At 37.1% G+C, this 25761-nt stretch overlaps 1 long non-coding RNA gene across 1 annotated transcript in view; it reads right to left on the minus strand.

Moving 5' to 3' along the window:
- Window positions 1–1957: 1957 nt before the first annotated feature.
- Window positions 1958–25761, minus strand: part of LOC140631136 (uncharacterized) — a 214310-nt gene continuing 190506 nt past the window's right edge. The window contains exon 8 of the long non-coding RNA XR_012028788.1: window positions 1958–24322. This is a non-coding gene — a long non-coding RNA (uncharacterized lncRNA). The remainder of the gene's footprint in view (window positions 24323–25761) is intronic.

The following is a 25761-nucleotide window of genomic DNA, read 5'->3' on the forward strand; positions in this document are numbered from 1 at the left end:
TCTGCCTCTCTGTCTCTAGGTGTCTCTTGTGGATAAATAAATAAAATCTTTTTTAAAAAATACAGTTGTAATCTTCAAAGTGACTGTTTCTTTTTTCCATCTCTACCTAAAGGTTGTGTGTCTAGCTTAGCTTTCAGTGCTTGGCTCTCAGAGCATTGTCCCCTGGTCACTAGGGAAACAACTCTCTTCAGAAGCACTGGAAATGACAGTATTTCTAGTAATGAATGAACACCACTTTCCTTTGGTTGAACAAAATGCCTATCAGTGAAATTAACAAAAATTGTGTATGCACAGGCGTGTATTTGGGAGAAGGCACCCAAGATGGGAGTCTAATATTTATATTTATTTTTATAATTTCATAGTAAGCTAAATTTTTATTGCATCTGATTGACTACAGGAAAGCGTATAATTTCTCCACTTTCCAGACATGAGACTTTGCTTTCCATCCCTAAAACATGTACTAACATGTGACCTAATATTCTCTACTGTAAAGAGAGCAACTCACCCTACTCCCTGATCCCAAGATCAGTATTTCTTCTGCCTCAACTTCCTAGCACCCAGCCTACAGCAGTGAGCAGATCACATACTTTTGGACCCTCAAAGCAGCAATTTGGGTGTCTCCACAATACTCTATGCCTTTATTTTAGAGTCTCACTTAGACCTGTATATTGACTCAGTTCATTTACAGTTTACCTCACCCTTGATTGACTCTTTCCCCAAGCCTGATTATGTTTCAGAGAAACAGGGTCCAAGTGACACAGGGGAGCAGCTGAGGAGCAAGGACAAGACCAGGAGAAGGAACTGCCAGCCATGAAGACTAAGACTAAGAAGCAAAAAAACAAAAGAAGACTGTATGAGAGTGTAGAATTCAACAATGGTCATTTCCTAAGGTGACCCTTAGCCACCAAATGGGTTAAGTACAAAATACTGTTTTAAAAGGCTAAGAAGTCTTAAGTGCTGTGATGCTTGCACTGATAGCTTTTATTCTTATAAAAATGTGCTTATATGGAGGACTTTGTTTCTTGATAAAATAGGATAGCTGAGGAATTGCTAACATAATTGAAGAGGGGCTCATTTAACACTTTTAGGTGGCTGTTATACACTTTTTTTCTCTCTTGTTCTTTCATGTAGGGTCTATACGCCCAGACAGGGCCAGACTGTGTGACTTCTGCCCCATGCATAAGCACAGTCAGGAGCTTAATGAATGTCTGGTGACAATGATGAACAAGAGCTTAATAACGGGGTCTTCTCTAAAGGCTGATTAATGGGGCCTCAAGTTAATATGTTTTTCATTCTCTCTTTGCACTCATTTTTTAGTGGGTGTAGAGAGACGACAAATTGAACATTCATTGAAAGAAAAAAGCAGAATGTTCTCTCTAGAAGTAGGTAGATAGCTTTGTTACAAGATTTGCTGACGGTTAAGGAACAGGATTTCCAAGATTTTATTCCTCTGACTCATTCTATGATGTGGACATAATCTGTCTTAGCCAACCTCCATTTCCAAGATTTTCATAACCACATTTCCCATTTGCAACACATTATGAGGATCTGCAAAGTTAAGAGATCCTTGATTCAATCAGAAACAATACTTACTACTTTTGCAATACTCCATCTATGAGCCAGAAGACCAAGAAACCTTGTCTTTCTGCTAATGGATGACAACTGTGTAGTCTTAGGCTCCCCTCTGGGATATACTGGTCTCTCATCACCCGAGTCACAAAAAAAGAAAAAGAAAAAAGCAAAGAAAACCCACCTCACCTAAACAGGATTCCCCTTATTGATTTTTTTTTTTTTACCATCTACTGAGCCATCATTCTTCCAGATTTAGAAGGTATAAGTGATCTTTGATTTGCCCCTTCCCTACCTTTCCCAGTCCATGTTTACAAGAGTTACAAAGCCTATTGCTTTTCTGTGGACTTGTGTCTTTTATCTGTTCCTTCCCGTCCACTTTTCACTGTTGTCTTTGATGAAGTTCTTCGCCTCCTCACCTCCTGGATAACTCCAGCAGTTTCCCTTCTAGCATCCCTCTCTCCACTTTGTTCCCCCTCCAGTCCATCTGGAGTTCCATTAACAGAATACATACTCTGCTTTAAATTCTGCTTTTATTTTATCATTCCCTAACCCAAAGTCTTCATTTGCAACTTACGCCATTTCACATCTATAAGATCATGCACGTGAGAAAACCCCACAAACAGTGTAACACTAGCGAATTATTGTCATCGGCAATAATGACTCTTCCTGGCTTTGGGGATATGACATACTGTAACCCATCTTCCTTGAAGTATATAACCTGATTTGAAACTTCTGGCAAACATGCTACTTTGGGCTCTAGTTGGGTCAAGCTCAACACTGCCAACAAGCATGCCCTGCTCTTCCTTACCATGTATGTGTTCCCTCCAGAGGGAGACATGGAAGCTGCATGACAGCACAGGTGGGAGCTTTGTATATTGTGAAATAACCAGACATACATGGAATTCCCAAGAGCTCTGTTCTTGACCCTGTCTTGTTTATTTTATTAAATTCTTGGATGAAAATAGATTATATTCTTATCAAATCTTCAGGCATTACAAGTGAAGGGAAATAAAAGCTACGCCAGATGACAAGATCAAAGTTCAAAGAGAACTCCAACAAGAGGTCAAAATGAAGTTCACCAAATATGACAGAAATAAATAAGTTTTGAATGCTAGGTTCAAAACTCCAACTGAACAGGGTGGGGGAGACCTCACAGAACAATTATTTTAAAATATTTCTAGAAGAGATCAGGATGAGGGTGAGGACTAGGATGCAGGGGAATGGACTGTTTAGAAGGGAAATACAAACCAAGCCAACATGCTGACTTGTGAAGGATCTAGAGATCGCATATAGTATGTAGATTTATTCATGTTTCTCTTGAGAAGAGGACATTAAGAAAAGATGTACTATCTCTTCTTTTAGGACTATCCTAAAAAACAGACAAACAAACAAACAAAAAACAAAAATAGAGGGTAGAATGATTCCCTTCAGCAATAAAAGGAAGAAAGAACTAGACCCACTGATGAAATAAGATGTATTGAGAAGTTAACTTCTTGTGACTAAGACTGTTCAAGTATAGACTGAGTGACATCAACAGAGGAAATTTTTTGTGGGGGGAGGCATTCTTAAGAGTGCGGAGAGTGTAAAGATTGTCGATTTTTAACCTCTAAGGTATGGTATTACTCCCCCTGCACCCGTCGCTGTACAAGACCAATCATATATGCTCTCTCCAGTCAGACAGCTTGTCCTTCTCACTAGCCTGGAAACTCCTTGGAGGTAGGAATTCTGTTTTTTATCTCTGTATTCCTGGCTTCCAGCACAGTTCCCAAGGAACTAAGGTACTCAATATATTGCAGTGAATTAACTAAATTATAAATTTCTATTTAGAAAAGTCCTATCACCCTTTAAAACCCAGCATGAGTTCCCACTTTTCACAATTATTTCTCTACTCCTATAGTTTTCATATTCTGTGCCATATCGTTTGCTACAAGGTACTTCTCCACATATTTCCTTGTATACTGTTGTTTAATGAGTGCCATACCTGTCTCCCCAGCTAGACTGTCAGTTCTGAGTGAACAAAAGGATACCATTTAAAAATTAAGCCAACTACTTATCACTGTGCTCGGCACTGAACTGATTAGTGATAATGTGCTTCCTAATTGACTGCAAAGTACTCCAGAAAATTTTAATATTAAAATAATCATCTTATTATTACAAAGAGAAATATAGTGACAAAGAGAAAAATAGGAATTTTATAGTGGAGAAGCATGGTGGACACTACCTTGATCAGGTGACCAAAATGAACATTGATAGTAAGACTACATATTGACCTCACTGACCCCAATGGGATGTCATCATCTCTTCTGTGGAATTCTTGCCAAAAATAAGTAACTACAATCTAATCATCAGAAAACATTACATTTATCCAAACTGAGGGACAGTCTAAAAATATCTGACCAGTCAAAATCATTAGAAGTGTTTGGGTCATGGAAGACAAAGATTGAACAACTGTCACAAACTGAAAGAGATTGAGGAAACATGCCACTGAATGCAAGGTGGGATTCTGAGTCGGACCCTGCCGCAGAGAAAGGAGGTAAAAGTTGAGAAATTCTAATCGATTCTGTGGGTTAGTTAGTAGTATCACAATAATGTTGGATTTCCCAGTTTTGATCATTACATGATGGTTACAAAAATGTTAACATTAGGGAAATTTAGATGAACACTGTACTATTTTGTAAGTTTAAAATTAAATTCCTTCAAAATAGAAATCTAACTAAATCATCTTTTGGTTTTCCTCCACCATATTAACAAGAGAATAGCATCTATGCAAAGTTTATAAATTTTGAAGAGAAAATGGTCATTAGTGATAAAGAATTTGAAAATAAAGTGGTATCTAAACAACTAAAACAGCTACCTTTAATCCAAACAAACAAGGTACGCTTGATTCTCTTTATTTGCAGTAGTTACGTCTATAGAGAACCCAGAATTAGTGAATACTGAAGAACTGCTCCCAGAGGAAATACAGGGAGAGTTTCCTGCAAGCCTCTGGTCATGTTTTCATCAACTGATCAATACATAACCTTGATTTATGTGTGTTTCCGTTTAAAGATACCTTACTTAATATATATTGTTGATTCATTAACATTGAACTCACAGTCAACAGCTATAACTCATGCCTGAATGAAGCTTATCTTAACATATGTATTTTCTCCATAAGGCACATGACAGCTTCTTGTGCTCAGGAACTAGACCGCACTTTGGCATTACATGTGGGGGCCAATTTTAATGGTGAAATCATCAACAAATGTGCAAAACTACAAAAAAATGTCACACTAAGTAGATCTCGAAAAGGACACAGTAAAGCTGAGACAAGAAGGCAGGATGTCACCTTGTTTGACCTCAGCTAGGAACGTGTGAATTGGGTGACATCAATTTTTGATGCTCTGTGCATGTCTGCAAATGACCACAAAAGCACTGCCAGTATTCATTTGGGTTTACAAATCTAAATACAATTTTAGTGAGTTGGCAAATTTGAAAATATGTAATTCATAACTGGGTATTGATTGTGCCCTCAAACATATCCAGTGATTGTGAATTTTGGTACCTTTGCCTTAAGTGAATAGGAGAGTAAGTACATTATTTGCATTTGAAATGACAAATTGAATTCTCAAAAAATTAGAACGTGATTGAGGACTTGCTATTTATCAGAGCCCTGTGGAAAGAATGGGGCTTCTTCACCAAGGCTTGCCCAGTTTTAGTATCACAGTTTTCTTACAGATGGAGACAGTCCATGAAAATTTGTCTCTGTACTTTCATTCTGTGTGGGGGTGTTATGATTCTATAATCTAGTTCTGTCTTGATTACAGTCTTTTCCTCCATGCTGTCTTAGAGCCTTTCCAGTACCCTGACTTCAAGTCCAATGATATTAATTTCCTTTCATTTCCACTGTAGTCAACACTACACATGGCCACAGCCTGAACTTCATCATCATTGGGAACCACTCCACCCTCAGAAAATGTCTTCGTTTATTGCCTACCCACTCCTCACTTGTGTTGGACACATTTGACTTTTGTTTGTGACACAGAAACTCCAAAATTCCTCTGGATCTTCCCAGCTCATCACTCTCTTCTAGCTGTACTTCAACTTTATCTCCATTTAGTCAGTAACTTTTGTGATGTCATTTCAATGATGCTTTCACTAGAACCCCAGGATCTATTATCTTCTGATTTTTTTTTACAACTTTCCATTTTCCAAACTGTGATCTTGAGTGATTGCCATTTGTTTTCCCTGCTTCCATCCCTGGTCTGCCAGATATTGCTGTAAAAATGCACAAGAGCATACTGCTTAAGTCCAAAATAAATTCATTTACTTAATCAACCTTCAGCAAGTTGCTTTTTTTTTTTTTTTTTTGCTGTCCTTATTCTGATTCATCTACTGTCAGATTCCAATTGCACAGGCAGGATATGCCAAATATTCTCTCCTTTCTACACATGTTGCCAACGCTGTAGTTCAGACTGATACAGGGATCACCTGAGTCTATGGTAATAAGTTCTTAACTAGTCTTCCCACATTCCGTCCTGTCCACTTTATACACTAGAGAATCATCTTAAAGTAGACAGTTAATCAACCTACCTGCTCCCCATAGCTACCTGGAAAAACTCCAAACACCTTTACATGACATTCAAATCCCTCTATGAACAGATTTCAGATTACTTGTAAAAGTTTTTTCTTCTTTCTACTTTGTCTAAGCCAAAATGGACTATTTCCATTCCCAAATAGGTCCTAATTCTTGCTAATCAGGCAGGCCCCTTCTTCATGCTTCTCCCTTTATCAGGAATATTTTGTCCCCAATCTCTCTTCCTCAAAATCTGACCCATTCTTCAAGCCCCAGCTCAAAAATGCCTCTTTCTTGAAATCTCCTTTAATTCTGAAATTGGAAATTCCCTCTTCCTCTGATTTGTTGTAGCACTTTGGAATTGTATTTAATGCATTTGTATTTGTGAAGTAATCATTTTGTAATTATTTTATTCCCTTTGCTACATTTCAAGATCTTCAGGGACAGAAATATCAAATCTATCTTGCCTTTACCACAGCACCTATATATATGCTCAGTAAAGTAGTATTTAACAACTGAGTGAAAGGCTATGATATACATATATATATATATATATATACATATATATATACATGTATACATATATATAACAGATAAAATTGAACAAGCACAACACATTGTTAATGGCTCATATTATTAATGTTAATTATTGATTAATTACTGATATTTATTGATAAATAATTGAAAAATTGAAAGAGACATAGAGGAGAAGAGAACAAAAGAGCAGTAAATTAACAATTATTTGATAAAGTGAAGTGAAATTGATTGGGAAACCAATGAGTGGTTGACTATTGTAACATTAACTCTCTGGGCAGGGCTGTACTGAAATCCTTTCAGAGCGAGAGATGTATTTATTTTGTTCCTGGGATTCAAAACTGAAAGATAACATATGAATAAAATGTATTCAATGAATTTTTAAATTGTACAGACATTGCTAGACACACTTGATACTATAATAGTACATCACTTAATTGGAAGGACTTTTTAATTTTGGTAAATGAATAAAGGAGCTCAGTACTTATTGTTTATTCCATTTGCACATTGAATACTAATGAAATGAATCACCATCGTTACTATCACTATCATCATAAAATATATTCCTCAGTTTAAAACACTTCAAAAACCATAGTAGAAATGTGGCTCAGTAGGAACCTACGACAACTGTGGAAGCTTAGTCACATCAAAGCAAAGCCATTCATCATCTTCATGACTGTGATGGTTTTATTTACACTCAATAAGCAATGCAGAAAAAGGTAGATTTCATGAAGGGAACTACCCAGTAAGTTTCACCCCATTGCAGGGAAATCGCATGTGAGTAATACAACTTAGTCAATTCTGTTCTGATAAGCATTAAAATATTTATCTTTGGGCCTTATTCTATGCATTCACGGTTGGATTTCTGGGAACTCCCAATATCCTAAGAAAACTTTTCAAAAGCCAAGCCTCAACAGCGTCCTATTTTCACTTGGCTGTTAAATCTATTTCGGATCCAATCTTGTGCCCTGAAACAATAGCAGAATGAAAGGGAAAAGGCCCATAGATGCTAGAGAATGCAATACAGAATTTAAACGTGGGGTGCAAATGTTAGCAGAGTTTCACATTTCCTAAATCACAGGCCTGTCAAAATTGTTTACTGAAAGAAAATCTGGTTCAAGTGAGCCAACACTTATTAAGCAACTATTATGTGTCAGCTTGGGAATAAAAGGATGATTGAAATGGTGTCCGTCCCATCAAAGAATTCACTACAGCTCTCAGTAAAACAGACATGTGTAACACTCATATAATGATATGCTAGCTGTTTGAACAAAGTGTTATGTGAGCACAAAAGGAAGAGCTGCCTGAGGGAGGTGAGAGGTAAACAGAAAAGGAGAAGGTGACCTTTGAGCTAGACTTTGGGAGGACATAAACAGTCAAAACAAACGTATCCTCAACCATGAACCTGGCCCTCAGTGGGGATCTAAGTTTTAGGGTAATTTCAAAGCATGAGCTATGAAAGTAATTTGAGATGAAAGATAAATCATGGTGGAATGTGATGAGACACCAAACTGAGATAAGTTAGTAAAATGAGCTATGTTCAGGAGAGTAATATTTTCACTTAAACCTTAAGATAGCAGGATGAGGAATATATGCTATTTCATATTGAATTTATTGTGGAAGGACTTTTTAAGAGATGTTTTCACTTGACACAGTGGGGGCTGGGAGTGACTTACTGGAACTTGTAGCATCTACTATAAGAGAGCCCATAGAAAAATTATCATCTTTTAAGAAATGCTTTAGTTTAAGGATAAGCAACATAATCAATTGTGCACTAAGTTACAGCATGTCAGAAAGTAATGCATTGTATTTATATGGCCTTTCTCCTTAGTGCTGAACTAAAATGGACTTTCAAATGATTAATCAGGACTGGGGAAGCAGAAAGCACAATAGAAGGGACTGATCATCAAGCCCCCAGACAGAACCCCTCATTACTACAATTTTTATCAGAAAGGATCAGCATCCAGACACTTCCTCTGAAAATAAATGGCCTGAAGCTCACCCAATTGGCTTAGGAACACAATTCATGGGTAATACTAGGGTTTCATCATCTGCCTTCTTATTTGGTATCTCTTAACCATATTCTTTTAACCTGAGAAGTTCTAAGTCCTCTGGAAGTAAGATCTCTTGACTGTCCCTATATTTATTTTTAAGGAGACCCAATTTTGTGTATGGACCCATGTTGTGTATGTATGATTAAAAAAAAAATCAGCAACAATAAAACCACTTGATTTTTAGTCCCAGACAGAAAATTCAAAGTATCACCTGATGTAAAAAGCATAAAATATTTATACAACACAGAGGGGGGAGAAAAGGCCTCCTTAAAAATGTCTTTGCCAACATGATCCCGAGGAAACAATTTTTTATTAAAAAATTGAGATTCCTCCCAATGCTTCATTTGTCTCGATAAATGTAGCCCAAGGCACAAAAACACATTCTTAATAAAGTTGAAATGCACAGTGATTATGCTTTATCATGCTTGTATTTTTCTAGCAATTTTTTATTTTTCTATCATTCCCAACATTTTTAATTTCCCATGTGCCTAGGATAGAATGTAAAATTAAAACAACAATTAAACCAAATCTCCATTGAAGAGCTTTCTTGATAAGTACGGCAAAGGTTTACTGATTTAACAGGACAACATGTTTATAATTTGCTGGTGGCAGAAAAATAATTCACTACTGGGGAATTCTGACATCTAAAATCTACATATTGAGTTGCTGGAAGGGAACTAGAGGGAATGTCTATGATTTAATTTACTTATCCTATTTAGAAAAAAAAAAGTCACTTGAGTCATTCTGGCTCACTTTCCTTAGCATTAGTCATACTGCATTTCCTTAAGCCTGTGAATGTGTTTCTATGTAAATAAACTATGTAGTTCACTTGGGGATAAAAGTCATAGTATTTAGAGATTATAAAGACCTATTAGATCATCCGGTCTGGCCCACAAGAGATAGTCCCTAGATAGGGAACGTAACTGTTGATCTTTGCCAAGAGGCCAAGAAGAAACAGTTGGCAAAAGTATTTTCCACGCCTTTTAAAAATTTTAACTTATCTAATAGTGCTTTGGTCACTTCCCAAGTGGACGAGTCAAATTATCATTAAACAGTTTCACTTATCAGGGAGACACAAAGCTTAACTTATCTGAGTTGACAATGTTCCAACTGCCTCCATTTGTTGAAGAAATGATCTTGTTTGCAAAATATGAACAGTAAGGCATCTGCTCTTTGAACTAGCCAGGCAGTTTCCTTTCTGTAAAGAAGAAAGTCGAAAGGCAAGTCCTTCTTAACTTTCTCCTAATCTATTTTCACAAGTTTCAGAGCAAGAAGATATTAAAACACGGATTTGCTCAAAGTAGGAAACAAATACATAAAATACACCACCATATGGTAGCAACTTAATAGTTTACAAATCAAAGTGTTTTCCGTTTCCAGTTTGGCACATTTCATGACACTAGGAGTGATTTTGAAATTTAAAGTTATGAAGAGGTTTGGCATTATGGTAAAAGTTAAAAAGCAAATCAGTAATATGAACCTGAAAGAATTACTGAAGATACCTATTCTGGTAACCATTCTCTTTATCCTGCAGTTCTTAAATCCTTATTTCTGACACTCCCTATATGTTCCCTCCACCCAGATTATATTCAGAAAACTGTCAATGCTACTCTTTAGTATCGACACCATTTCTATGGAGAAAGCCATACAAATAAATACGTTACAAAATAGCACAAAGGAAAACTAATGAATAGCAGAGGGTGAGTAGGTAATGTAAAAGGAAAATAAGATCTAAACATTTTAAGTAGAATTATTTCTTGTCTCCTAAACACAATTCAACCTAACCCATGATGTAAATCTTCTATTTTTAATGGAGTTAGCATTTCCAGAGTGGGTTTGATATTTGTGTTGTGGAAGATTATATTCTATTATAAATGCTGTTTTAAAAAATAGTGTGGTCCTTGACTTCTTGAAGTCTATATCCTAAGCCTATAAAAAATTTGAGCATTTCAGAGGACCTCAGTAAGTCTCTCCATGTGCGCTGAGCATAAACTGTGAGCTAAGCCCTCTGCAGGTGTTGTAAAGAATTATAAAGGAGGTATTAGATATGGTCCCTGCCCTTCCAGAGCTTACAGTATTATGGAAAAGATACATATCTACTCCCCCATCCCTCATCTCCCACACAGAATGGAAAGTGAGTGACTAACTTCTGTTATGTAGCTTATATTAACTTTAGCTAGAAAATCAGAATCCAGACAAGAAAGTAGCACATTCAGATGAGGAAACTGAGAGAAGTTCAGTGAAAGGATTATTTGCAAAGATTGGGCAGGTTAAGATAGGCATTAAAATGCATAAATATGCAAGTACTACTAATGGCTGGGGAAAGTCATTACCAAGCCTAGGCCTGAGGGAACAAGAAGGGATGGATGAAGCTAGAGAGAGAACAAGAGTCGTCAGAGTGGCCATCGTCTTCAGTAGGGAATGAAGCCAGATCCAACCCATGGTGGGCAGGAAGATGGTCAGGGGGATTAAGTACCAGACCTCTATCTCCACTTTCCCTTGGGTCTCCTGCTGGTGCCCTCCCTTGGCCAAACACATTAAGAAGTCGGAGGATAAAAAGAGACTGTTGAGGCAGCCCTTGAAGATCCATCCCTGAGAGCACAGTACACGATGGAAAAAGGTAGAGGGAAGATCTGACAAGGCAGAGGACAGCCAATGGAGGTGGCTAAGATTAGAACCACACAAGTTCACAGGATAACATATGTGCTATATTCAGAACTAAATATTTTGGTAGATTGGTTAATAAGAGTAGGGTTTAATTTGCAACAGCATATTTTGGCACTTTTCCATTAGATGAGATCACAGTCAATATTAATTTGAGTTTCCAACTTAAGCCATAGGACACAAATGGTAAACTCTGGTTTAACTAGCATTCCACCAAGCTGAGGCCTACAATTGGCACTTCTACATATCACCTACTTATACAACATAAATTTAGCTGTGTAGTGCTGATCGTGAAGCATAAGGTAATTTCAAAGCATGAGCTACGAGAGTAATCGAGATTAGAGATAAATCATAGGTAGAATGTGTGCTGAGCCACCAAATAACTTCTAAATCTTAAAGAAATATTACATTGTATTCAGAACAACTTTAGGTTTAAGCAAAATATAATTTTTATCTTTTAAACTGGATGTTCATGTCTATTGCATATGATTTAAAAAACCCTATTGATTAACCAGAAAACTCTGCTTCTTGGTTATAAAAGGTAATAAAAAGTTTACTCTCCTCCTCAACCCCAACGAAAGTTTACTTCCCATAAATTCATTTTGTACCTTTCTGTTCAGTCTTTGGGGATCTATTCTCCTTGAATTATGCTTGATTTAATATGTGTTTTGCATATTCGTTCCAGTATTTTAGCAGCACTTCATTACTCAATAATAAAAAGATACAAATAGATTAAAAGACTTTTAAACCTTTAGAGGATTCAGAGCACACATCATGAGTGCCCCATTTATGTTTTGAAGTTGCTTATTAGCAGTTGACTAAAAGCGGCATATTGCTATAACACTGCAGCCTCACCATTAGGCATGATCTGCCCCGATTTGGAATTCAAGCTATGATTTGAATTCTATACATTTTATTCAAGATTAAAAATGGCAACCGCAGAACACTTGGGGCCTTATTCGCTAAACAATGAGTCATTCTGGAATTCCTTTCCCTCCTTCCTGGACTTGGTGAACTTTTATACATGAAATTTGGCTGCCCTTGATGCAACTGAATCAACAATTAGAGTACTAGTATTGCAATGTATCAGCTTGGCTGGGAAACAGGTCTAAAAATTTCCAGTTCGATGTAAAAGCTGAATGCTCATGCCGCTCTTTCCCTCCACACCATCCCCCCACATCAAAGCCAGTGTAGTCATCTGACCAGACTGAGTGGTAATCAATAACATATACCCTCCAAATGTTCCAAAGACCATATATAACACAGAACATTTGATAATTATTTGGTGCATCTAAACTCTGCAGATAGCCCCTCAAATGGATTCCTGAGCCAGAATTTTTTTTTTACCATCAAGTGAAAAGTCTTTCAATCCTCAAGAAATGAAGCATTCTAATTTTAGCTTCTGATGACAATTCACAAACTATAAAATTTCTTCTTAAAAGTTCTATAGGGTTCTCATTAGAAGGAGATTGCTTTTCCTTCTTTTGCATTCTCTTTTTATTATATCTATAGGAGACAATAAATGCTAACTAAACTTATTACTGTGATCATTTTATAATGTGTGTAAATAAACCATTATGCTATATGCCTTCAACTTATACAGTGCTGTATGTCAATTATATCTCAATAAAACTGGGGAATGAATGATTCTATAGGAATAAGAAGTAACCTTGACTAAGACTGCCCTGAAGGACACTCTCAAGTGAATGGAAAATAAGACCATAAAGAATACGCTTCCATTTGATCTTTATAAGGCCATACAAAATGTACAGTCTACTTTTGGGTAATTTTCAAGTGAAATCTCAGCATAATTATAATATGCTGACTTTTTTTTTGCCTTGGTTCCTTTTCATAAGTGTATCAGTGCACAATCTATCTGAAGCACACAACAGATAAAGGCAAGATGCACAAAGGTAGGATAAGAAAGAAAGAGGCAGCTATGTCTTCATATAGCTCTTTGGCCACATCTTCGAGAAGACGCCATCAAGTCTCTTATCCTGATTTTGTATCTTGAAAGGCTAAACCTCACACTCCCCTGCCAGAACTGGAACTATTTACTAAAGCAACAGAAAGAAAATGGAGGAAACAGAATTTCCCACCTAGAGGAGTTTCAAGCCCTATCACACATGATGCCGCATGAACCTCCCCCCACCAACCCTTCCTTAATGCACCATATAGAGAGGGCTCTCTTGTTGTAAAGGTGTCATATATATTTTCTCTTCACTCAAAGCTTCCTGAATAAAGAGAGATCTATTTGTCTCCATGGTGTTTTCGCCATTAACAGTATCAGAGCTGCAGGAACACAATGGGAGATGTGTTTTCCGTTAACCTCTTGACTCAGAGATGTCCTGATGCTAAACGTTATTGCATTTTGCATTAGCACAGAACAGTGGGAGTTCTGTGACTGATGTAAAAGGGTTGAGAAGGGCCACAGAAGCTCTCGTGTGCCCCATACTGCATTTGGTGGTGGAGTATGAAGCACATAATTTGTGTTTAGAAAGAGCACAAACAGGAACCAGGGGAGGAGGTAGTGAATTTCACGTATCTGCCATACCCCCTTCTGTCCACCACTGAGACAACCTTTACTGGAAAATGATATCCAGTGCTTTAACATACCCTGTTCTTAGACACTAACTAAGCAGAAAGTAATTTACTTTTCTTTATTACCCCAGTGATCTACAAACCATGGAAGGACCAAGAGGATTAATAGTCATGGTTTTCTTAAGCTACTTTTTCCATTGTTTTAATGTGGCCTTCAGTGTTGGCAGCTCATTGTAGTAACCATAACTGCAAACCATTGCCATTGTGCTCGTGTCCCTTTGACAGCATCGAGGAAGGACTGGGAATATCTTCCACCATGTTATAAAACAAAAGGATATGGAGGCTAAGAAGATTCTAGTCACTGCCATCCAAGATTTCTGAATGACAGTCCCAGAATTGTAGAATATTCTACAGTAGAGGTACCTCAAACATGATCTGGTCTAGTCCATGGGTTTATATATTTGGACACCAACAATCAGAAAGTTTAAATGAGCTGAGTATGGCAGAGCCAGGTTTGATATCTGCACTCATGCCCCTGGATGAATTCTCTTTAGATGTGCTATTCAAGGATGCTTCTGTGGAACGAATGGTCACTGTAAACAGAAAAATCTTCAGGACTGCATTCAATGTCGGTGTCCCTATTTCTAAGGTGCAACTTTCATAGGGCTGCATCTTGGGTTCTATGTTGGTGAAAAGAACTAAGATATTTTTAAAAGATAAGCTTTGTGACTACAATTAGAGGGGAAATTGCTGTACTTATCTAAAGATGGAAAGCTGTCTCCAAATTTCTTACCCTCAGCTTAAAAGTCTGGACATCCTGGGATTCAGAAGCATTTGATCATGTAGAACTTTGCTACCCAAGAGTGTGTCCTACATACCAACAGTATCAGCTTCACTTAAGAGTTGGTTAGAAGTGTAGAATTTCAAGCCTAAATCCAGCCTACTAAATTAGAATCTGTATTTTAACAAGATCTCAGGGGATTCACATTAACTAAAGTTTGCTAACCACTATTGAAAGGAAGCTTTCAATGGAACTTGGAAGTATAACTGTTAGAGAAATAGACTGTAAAGACCACCAGAGGTTGGTCCTACTCAGAAAAGAAAAACAAATATTTCAGTGTGTTAGAATTTAGAAGGCAAGAAATGAAGGGAAAATAGTACAATGGGATAAGAAAGGTAATGAGGTAGATGTATTGCAGTTCAAACTTGTACTAAGTATTTAGTATTTATATATACTTAGTTGAATAAGAAAATCTTGATTTATTCATTTCTTCCTGGGTCTTCAGAAAGCTCAGAGAAGACACTGAACCAAAGCCAACTTTGAGAAGGCTAGGGTTTGTCCTTCGGGGAATATCTTTGGAAGTACATACTTACCCAGGACAAGAAGAGGATCAATGGTGTTAATCACATACCAGTTAAACGTCTCCACTGATACACAAAGTCAAAGTCAGAAAGATTTTGATGCATGCAAATAAAGAAGTACAAATGACCTGTCATCAGGAAAGTTTATAAACTCACTAGTCTAACTGGACAGAGTCTCCTTAAATTGTGTCAGTGAAATATCCCTTGATTTATGAAGAAGGCCAAGATGTCAGCAACACATTTCTGTTCTGAAGTTGATCAGTGTGCTAGAAAATAGCTGGATTAAATTACCAGATTCCAAAAAATTAAAGTAACATTTGCACTATCCAGTTAGATATTCTAATTTCTTGATGATATTTTAAAATATAGCATGTTGCACCTCTTTACTTTTTCCTTTTAGATTTTAAAATTAACTTTCAGAAGATACTAGGGTTGTTTGTATGGTACTATAGTGTAGTAGTGTAGTTAGGGTTTCTGGGACTGAGAATGATTATCAGATGTAAAATTCAGTGAAGAGTTCCCTTGAGAAAAGAGAACACATACTCACCAAAAATGAAGATAAGAAATGGCTCATCTTGAAGAATACTTTACCCATCCTGTACTGCCCTAACTGACATTAAGATGTGTCTAAAGTGGCTTCCAACATAATTCATTTTCCTTGCAATTTCCAAACTTTGCCCTACCATGGGTTACTGGCTGAAAAAACACAACACTATGATCTCCTTGACACCACAGCCATTCTGAAAGCAAAGAGGGCATTATGTAAAATCTAGTGGATACAACCTTATTACCTGGTCAGTATAAATCCAATCATATGAAAGTCAGCTTGTTTTCAAGGCATGACCCCCAAAACTACTTGGCCCTTGGGAACCATAGCTGTATGAAACCACTCTAGTTTATGCCACTGCGAGGAAAGGATCTTATTGTCTTGTACAGTAAGATAACTTGATTTTTAAAAAAAAAGCTTTATAAGATGTATAAACAGTACTAAGTAGGTCCTTATATGTCAAGTGGCTACAGATGTTTAATACACAAACTCTAAGCCAACACAGATATAGGTAATAACTGTGTTTCATGTCAAACTCATAATAAATGTGACAAAGTAATGGCAATATTTTCTAGAGCAAGGCCAAAGGCCTTTCAAAGGATGAATGAGTGAACTAAAAAATGAAGACTGTACAGGAGTCTTAGAATTGCTCCTACTTCTACTGTAGACTTTCAGGGTAGCCTAAAACTAACACTGAGCCTCTAGCTGTGCTTTATCATCAAGCTGGGGCTACTTATTCTTGAACCTCTTAGTAACAAAACAATCACCAAAATTCACTATTAAAATGTTTGAGCATGAAGTCAAAATGGTGACATTGGTATCTCATCTTTTTTAATGTAGTTGTTCGAGAGAGAAAGATAGCATGTGAGCGAGCTACAGCTAAAATGTGCAAAACCATTCTCTTTTATATATGTTGTATATTAAAATGCCAGTAAGTGATCACATGGATTAAATAACCTCATTAAGTACCTCTGACTACCTTTTTGCATTTTCTAGTGAAAGCATCTAGGCTTGGAGCAACCCCATCCTAACCAACAGACTTGGATTCTAGTGCTGCTTTGCCACTTACATACTCTGGGTAGATTGTGAAAGTTCACTCTGAGGCAGGCAAAATGTTCATCATTCATGACACTGATTATCACCATGAAATGACTGAGGCTTGTGTCTTATTTATTCAATCCCCACATTATTAACATTCTGGACTCTTGGCATCTTCCCACAGAAATCGGTTGGAACACACCTTATTTTCAGGGATATGCATAACATTCACACAAAGACCAGCTTAGCCCCAAATACAAAACGTGAATTCTCTTGATCTTGGGCGCTTCCAGGATGGAAGGTGCACAATTGCTTTCAATTTGATGAACTCCAAGAAAGTGCAACGTGATTGCAAAAATGGTCACAATGTGTTGTGTGTTCCTGAGTTTCTGCCCTTCGCCAAGAAACCTGTACTGCCTCCTAGTCTGGCTCCAGGCTGGGTCATGTGACTTCCTTTGACCAATGAGGTATTAGCAAACATAAAACAATCAGAAGCTTGCAATATACTCAAGCCGTTTGGCTCCTTCTTGTTCTTGCTCCTCTACCTTTACTGTGAGAACATGCTAGGAACAGCCTGTTGGAAGATGGGCCATGTGGAAGAGAACTGAATTACCTCAGTCATCTTAGTGACCCTGCCCTACAGCTGACAGAATGAATGAAACCAGGCAATACCAGAAAAACTGCCCAGTCTAAATCACTGACCCACAGACTCACAATCTAAACATGTTTATTGTATGTCACTAGGGTTTTGTGTTATTTATTATGCAGCATTATTGTGACAATAAATAACTGATAAGCTGAATCCCTCAAAGTCTTATGTTTTTGGTAAAACAAAATCCAACCCAAAGAAACAGAACATGAAAATACAGCATGGGTACAAGAATTAAACAAAACCTGAATACTAAAATGCCAGTAAAATAACTGTACCCAATCTTACCTTTCATAGGCTTCCCTAGAAAAAAAGGCCAGGAGGAATCATGATCGTTCTCGGCATGTTGCTTTGTGCAAGACCCAAGGAAAGCTAGGAGGCTGTACAGTTATCTCCCTTGATGTAATTCTAAACTATACAACCTACTACCTCAACCTGGGAACATGCAGTCACAATGGCTGGAAAGCTACCATTTCTTAAGCAATGAAATTACAAGTTAGTCTTATAATTGTGCTTGGTGCTGTCACCAATTTGGGCCATTCATAAGAGACAACACATCAAAGGGTCTGACAGTAGAGAAAGTAACACAAAAATCTTGGCTTAAGATTACTGTGCATACAAGAAAGGAGGAAGTACTAAGAGTTGGTCTTCTTGATATCATTTATGCATCAAAATTATGGTAATGTTATATAATGGCATTTATTCTGATCAGACTAATGCCCTCTGGTATCTGTTAACAGAATACAAAAGTAGACCAATATTTAAACTTGAAGAACTGAAAAAAAAATTAGGAAAACAAATGTTTCTATTGTGAAAGTGAAAAACCAGAATATCTAGAGGATCAATACATAACGGAAAAGAGCTTCAGCTACAACACGGTGAAAAGTTACAGGAAACAGGATTATGAGCAAAGAAGAGGTAGACAGTTAATATAGAAGCTATGTTGAACATTCACTCAACAGTATTTACCATAATATTACATAATTTACATATGTATAAAGTGGCCCTCCTTCCAGAGTTGACTGTTTCAGCCCCCTCTTTTTTTTTTTAATAAATTCTGTCCCCAGTAGTTTATTTAGCAATGTATAAAATTGTGAGTCTGTATTTTTTTTCTTTATAAAGGAATCCAGTAGATTTCTCGATTTGCTTTTAATTTTTAAACTGAGTCTTTATATTCAGTCCCAGTTTGGTGCTGGAGCAGCAGACAGATACAAGCTTGATGACTTCCTATCTCCATGTGAACTCGTGTTTCATCAGGTTTTTATTTCTCCATGAGGACTCCTCTCTGGTCTATAGATGGCCACCTCGCCTCATCACTTAGCTAGTCCCTGGTTTTGCCTGGTAAAGCCTGTTCCATAAAGGGGCTGGGCCCAGACATATAGAGATGGAAGAGTGTCTAAGCACATGGGGAATAAAAGAGTGATAGCTCTACGGTGCTGATTATGCTAAAAAAAAAAAATCCAAATGCTGTAGAGTTGGTGTTTCAAGATGTTGCTCCACTAACCTGGAAAGGGATCATTTTCCCAATTTTTCCAACCCTATTCCCTGACGCAGATATCATGGAGTAGGGCTGCTTTTTTTGAGAAGGCTGCCTCTCTTGGATCAGTGCTACCTGGGAAAGACTGAGAAGTTAGATTTATCAAGCAAACTCCCATTCATCCTTCAAGACTCAATTCAAAGAACTCTTCCTCTGATCATTTATAATTTCATATACACATTTATAATTTAACCCTAACACTATTGCATTATAATTTATCTGTCTCTTTTATTATACCTTGAACTATCTGAAGATGGGACTGTACTATTCACCATTGCAAATTTAATCCTACCTGCATGTCTACTACCTGGCACAAAGGAGAGACTTAAAAATATGTTCGTTGTATGAAAGGAAAAGCGTGTGAATGGATGGGTAAAGTGGGAGTATAAATGAATCTAAAGGTAAAGGCCAGGTGATTTTTATTTTTATGTCATGTCTCTTGTCCTTCTTATATTGTAACTTCATAATATGGTAAAAAAAAAAAATCACAGAATGGCTGAATTCAATTTGTCAAGTTTGCTTTAAGCCCTGGATCTTATATGGAAATTCAAGAAGTAACTGTGAGTCCCCTGCCTCTAGGTATTCAATTATGTATACGATTTAATATTCACTAGGACACTAGAAGAAAATGTAAGTCATTGTCTTTCCTTTGCATTTGGACTTCTTTTGTTTTACTTGCACTGACCACTTACTTGATTCTGTAAACACCTTCAAGACATAGCTTTATGAATGGAAAACAAGGCAATGGAAGGGCTGGTAAGAGTCAGCCAAACAAGACAGAACAAAGACCGTATAAGTTTTAATGTCCTAGAATGCTAGTCTATTAGTCTAAACGTATAGCTTGTAGAGCTTTTAAATATTCAGAAGTAGAAAAATTCATCTTCTTCTAGGGGGTCAAAGACAGAAAGATGTTGTTGTTAGAATACTAATGGTTTTCAATACCCTACTCTTTTGGTTGTGTGAATTTCCTTGTTTATTTACACTGATTTTAGCCCATTATCATGTATTAGTGCAATTATGGCTCATTACATAATTAGTGTAAATATTTGTAGGCATGCAATAACAACATGCAATTATGATATGGAGTGATGTCATAAAAAGTCTTATTAAAAGAAGGAAGTAAAAAATAAAATAAGTAGCATTTAGAGAAGAACAGTAGTTATACATCTTGAGGTACAGAGTATCTATGGCACTCTTTAAATTTAAAAAATAGATTCCAAAGGTATTCTGGATCCATGTATACAGACTCTCGGTGTGTTAACCTTGAGGTCTGAAGAGCTAACAGCACCAGTCCCTCCAAATGAAATGAGGATGAACCTCAAACAATACCATAAGTGTCTGAGATGATGGAAGAGGAGGGACTCTTCATGAGTAAACAATTCTGTATTAATTAGATATTTGGAAGCTGGGCAACTGTTAGGAGTAAAGCATGTGATTCATTAAAATAGGGATCAATATAACTGGCACACAATATTACAAAGGTGTTCCTAACTAGATAACCTTTTTTTTTTTTAAGTCAGAGTCACATCTTCACTGTTTCATGAAGTACTGAATACAGTTAGCCCCATAAAAGTTTGTTGGATGAATGAGGAAAGGAATCTCATCATTTTTCTAGTCATATGGCTATCCCAAAAGAAATAAGGAGCTTTATTTTAACTTTATTGAGCACTGTGTTAGGTGTTGATAAATCTTTGAAATTTCTAAAGAGTCATTCCTATTGACTTCTCTGTAAAATTTCAGTACTATTTCAGGCATAAGAAGCTTTAAAAAATCTTAATTAGAGAGGCTAGGGAACATTAGATGAGGTTAAATATGATGGCAGACAAAGATGCATAGGACCTAACAGATACCAGTGAATTATTGGTAAACACATTGAAAAATAAGGAATCATATTAAATTAAAATTTAAGGTTAATTATTCCTTGTACATACCATTTTCTTCCCATGTAGAAAAATCCACTTATTAACTTTGGAATAAAAACAAGAAACTCGTTTAAAACTAAATATCGGCTCCTCCCGCTGCTCCCCCCCGCCCTCGCCATCTCTGGCGAGGGTTGAATTGTTTTATCAAATGCAATTCTTGGAATAAGAATTATAACTTTCTGTTTAAAAAAAACTAAACTACATCCTGGTGTTACAGCTTAATAAATGTATTTTGATAGTAATGATTTGAAGATTTTAATAAAACTATTTAATACTCATTCTCTCTACACTTCTATGCAATAATGACTAGTGAAATATAGTTTTAGAGTCTTTCTGGGGAAGACCTGAAATTATTTTACTTTCTGCAGCCTCCCAAAGAATATTTGGTCCACTCTGAGGGAGACCCAAAGGAATAATTAATATCTACAGAACCATTCATTCATGGACATGGAAGGAGGAAAAAACACTGAATTGCATCATCATGTAAAATGTTTAATATCCTGTTTCTTGTGGCCAGGGTCCAGGGGCTTTGGGTTTTCCACTAGAATATTTTCTAGTCAGAGGAATCAAATAATAATATCTCAAGTCTTAGAAATTTTGAAAAGATTGACTGCTCTACATAATCTTTTTTCTTGGGGTAATGCGTTTTAAAAACCTCCTTTAAAGGAACAACCTGGCAGTCACCTCATGGCCATCCTGTAGTCCTTCTGGTATCTCTGTACAGGGACTATAGGCAGGCAGCCCAACGTCCCCTTGTATTCATGAACAACATTGGTCCCACTAGTAACACACTTTAATGGCAGTTGAAAGGGAGGATGAGCAGAGACATGATTTTGCCTTTATCAAATATAAGTATTTATCCAGGGAAGGTGCAAGTTTAATTTGCCAGCAGCTTATCCATTCTAAGTCAACCACTTCAAAGAGGTAGGTAAAACCAACCAAGTAGATTATTTGCTTAATGGGTAGATCAAGGCCTTGGGAAAACAATTATACATGATATACACCAGTGAGGACAATCTTTCTCTTCTGGATGTCGTGTTCTATCATTCCGTAATAAAGTAATAATTTCTTGGCAAGCTGGCAGTTGAAGTCACAACCCTTCTCAATGCCATGTCAAGCAAACACAAAGGATATACACCATATCCTCCAGATAGGGTATTTGCAGAACTTTTTATTCTCCCCCTTAAACGTATCTTATTTATATCTAGACTTTCCCAATTCCAACATACAACTCATTTTTATCTACTTAACAGAAGAAAGAGTTTTACTATCCCAGAACAGTGTGGTTCTTAAGAGAAAAGTGCATTTATTGAAATAAAATGTAATCATTTGAATTTCAAACATTTTGCTAATGGTAACTCAGTAACTGCTTCATATTGACTCTTCTGGTTAGAAGAGTGCACACACACACAAAAAAATTAAAAATTAAAAAAAAAATCTTAAGGGAATTCCTGGCACTGTGTTTGACCAGAAGGGGATGCAAAAGTTTAAGAGTCATCCAAATCTGATCAACTTTTCACCCTGGGTTCTGTTTACAGACTCCTCAGCTCACATTGTTGGAATGAGACAAATATAGCCATCTACTTTTGCTTTGATCTGAAGTCAGTTTGGCTTTCCAATCCTGGCACAATGGTGACATTTAAGAGGCAAGGGGATAAAATTATTTTCATTCCAGCCTCTTAAACATGTGAAGACTTACAATACAACTCTGGCCAAATATGAAGTTAGACCTCAAGGGGCAATTTCGTTTTTTTTTTTATAACAAGTTCTTTTTCTTACAGTGCTGGCTCTTTACAGAAGTATGAAGACTTCTATGCATCCATTCCCCCAGTTAATTTTATTTTTAAAGGTAAGAACTGATTTGAGAACAATGGGTGAGGAAGAACTGCCATAAGGTACAACAAACCAGGGTGAGATGGGTCTCCTACGTGACCTTTTGTCAATTTCAAAAAAAAAAAAAAAAAAAAATCACAGTTAACTTTCAAAACAATTAGTCAGGCCTACAGAAAATAAAACAGACCCTTGTTCAGGTATCTATTTACTCATCACTCCACAGTAAGCTGTCTGAGTCACCCAAATTCTTGCTGCCTCACCTGTGAGCCCTGTCTTAATTTGAGAGGTGAGAATAGTTACAAGAGCTAAGGGAATTGAGGGTGAGCTTATAAATTAGTCATTGAAGAGTCCCATCCATCTCGGAACAAAAGGTCTCCTTCCTCCGTACCAGCCCTTCTTCCCATTTCTACCACTCTCAAAGGAAACTAAGGGAGGAGAGGGGGAACAAAAAGGATGGGAAGGGGGATTGAGTGGCATACAGGCAAAGCCCGCAGTCTGTGAGATTGCCTAACAGACACATACCTATAGACACAAGCTTGTGTGGACTATCACCACAAGATCGGATCTACGGGTTTGTGGCAACAGGCCTCAGTATCTTCTCTCGTTTGGGGGTATGAGATGTCTGAAAATAAAACGTTAAAGCCATTAGTCCAACCAAAGATTCTGTCCTTCTAATGTTTTATGCCCCAAATTGAAAGACTTCATCCTGCACTTAGAAGGGCAAAGGTTAACAGCATCATCTATGTTCTCCCCCGCATAGGTCCCTCTGTTTTCACTTATTCCATAGATACACTAGGCTCTAGGCAAATCTTAGCACGTTACTGTTTAACATTACGGAAGGCTCATTTATTTCAGACCTTGACACATGATCTGGCCAAAGTGATGTCGGATTGTAAGAGAGAGAGAGATTGAGAAACACTTGAAATCCCAAATGTAAGTTCTTTCCTTTAAATGACTGTAATTACAGCAACAGGACGGCGAACTCTTCCTTTTCTATTTGCATTCTGGAAAACAGGTAAAATAAACTGGCGAGCACCACCAAAGGGCTTAGAAGTAATTTCTGAAAAAGTCTTCTAGAGGAGACTTCTAGCTATATTAAATTAGAAGACTCATCTTCAGGAAAAGTTCACGGTTTTATTTCCACCCCACCCCCACGATTGGTTTAAACACCAATACCAAGCAAGTTTGGGCATGTTTTATAAAATCTGAACTAGAAAATAAACTGTATAATGGTTACCCCCAAAACTATTCAAGGATGTGAAAATGGATCTGTTTCCAAGGTCTCCTTATAAAATGATTTCATTTGTCAGTATAGCATTCTTTCTTCCAAACCAATGTTTTACATGTAAAAATGGGACATCCAAGACAATCAAGCTTCATTAATGGCTCCCTTTGTGAATTTTATTGAAGACATGGTCTTATGCATAATCACTTCTAAGACACAACGATGAAAAGCAAAATAATCACCCTCCCTAGATATTGGGAAAAACATATGCTTCCATCTTTCACACGACCTAAAAAGAAAGTTTTTAATTTTTATTAGCAATGTCCATAGATCCTGGCTCTCAAACAAAATTCTCTCCTTTGCCTTGACATAAGAACATGAGCCTTTCTCAAGATTCTGGGAGGCTCTACTAATAACAAAAAAGACAGATCTGAATTGAGGGGTTATTTAGAGAAAAGAGCAGACCCTTACATATGAAAGGTGAAAGCAAGAGAACACAAAACTAACCAACGGCAAGGACCAATAGGGACCATAGGGAGATGCGACCATTCACAGATACTTCATCGTCTGCCTATTTCATTAGGACTGAGCCATGGGCATGATGCTGGCACCCTACTCCTGCCATGAAGCTTCCCCACTGAGAATTTAGGTGCAGCTCTATGGCTTGGCTTTTAGATCCAAAGAAACAACAGTAGCAAGTGGAAATAAGTAGGATCCAGACCAATCTCCTCCCAATGGTCTTTGCTTTATTTTAAAATGCTCATTTCCTTTCTAAAATGAAAGATTTTAAATAAACTCCCAAGCCTCTTATTCTCCTTTGATCTTTCTGACAAAGGCATAGGTCCAGAGGCATTTGAGGATGGGCACTCTGAACAGTGCTTAGGGTTGTTGGAGCACGTGTAACAGGAGAGCTCTCGTTCAAATGGAAAGGAATCGGCCCAGGCTTCCAAAGTGACGAGGGTTAACTATGATCATTGTGTTTATTAAAAAGATGTAATGCAGTATTTGTTCACAATGAACGAAAGGAGATTTGTCAAAGTTATACTTAGTCACTCAATTAGAGCCATCTTCATACATTTGCACACTCGAGCCCCACAGAAAGGAACACAATGCTATGTTTTAATTGGGGGCATCTCTCTCTCTCTCTCTCTCTCTCTCTCTCCCTCTCTTTATTTATTTTGGTAAATATAGGACAGAGAGAAGCTATTCATTCCAAATGGTCTGTAGCATTAGCTTCCAAACAATCCATGGTTTTAATTTCAGAAAATAAAAGGAAAATCCAAAGATGTCTAGATTGCAGGGGGAAAAAATAAGTCAAACCCTGACCTCATAGGAGAATGGTTTGTTTGGAGAAGATATTTTCTCCAAAATATTAGTTGACTACCTCCTTCAAGAAACTTCTCTGTGTTAAGGAGGAAAAGAAAGGTTCTTTTCAGAGGAAATTTTGGCTTGCTTTATGAAGCAAGATTCTGTGGGGCTCTGTTAGATAGTAATACTCATAATTAAGTTGGAAAATGTGGCTGAATGCTTATGAACAATGGCAAAGCAGGGTAAGGTAATTTATCAAGCAAATGTATCATTTATGTTATTAAATATCTTTAAGTGGCACAAAGTTCTTTAATACCACTAAAGGAAACTACCTTTATCATGATAGCTGAGCTCAAATCTTAGTCACTGGACACAGATGGGGATAGCCGTATTTACTGCCAGACTGTATTACCAATCTAG

This window comes from Canis lupus, chromosome 3, assembly GCF_048164855.1.
Source record: "Canis lupus baileyi chromosome 3, mCanLup2.hap1, whole genome shotgun sequence".
Taxonomy (NCBI): Eukaryota; Metazoa; Chordata; class Mammalia; order Carnivora; family Canidae; genus Canis; species Canis lupus.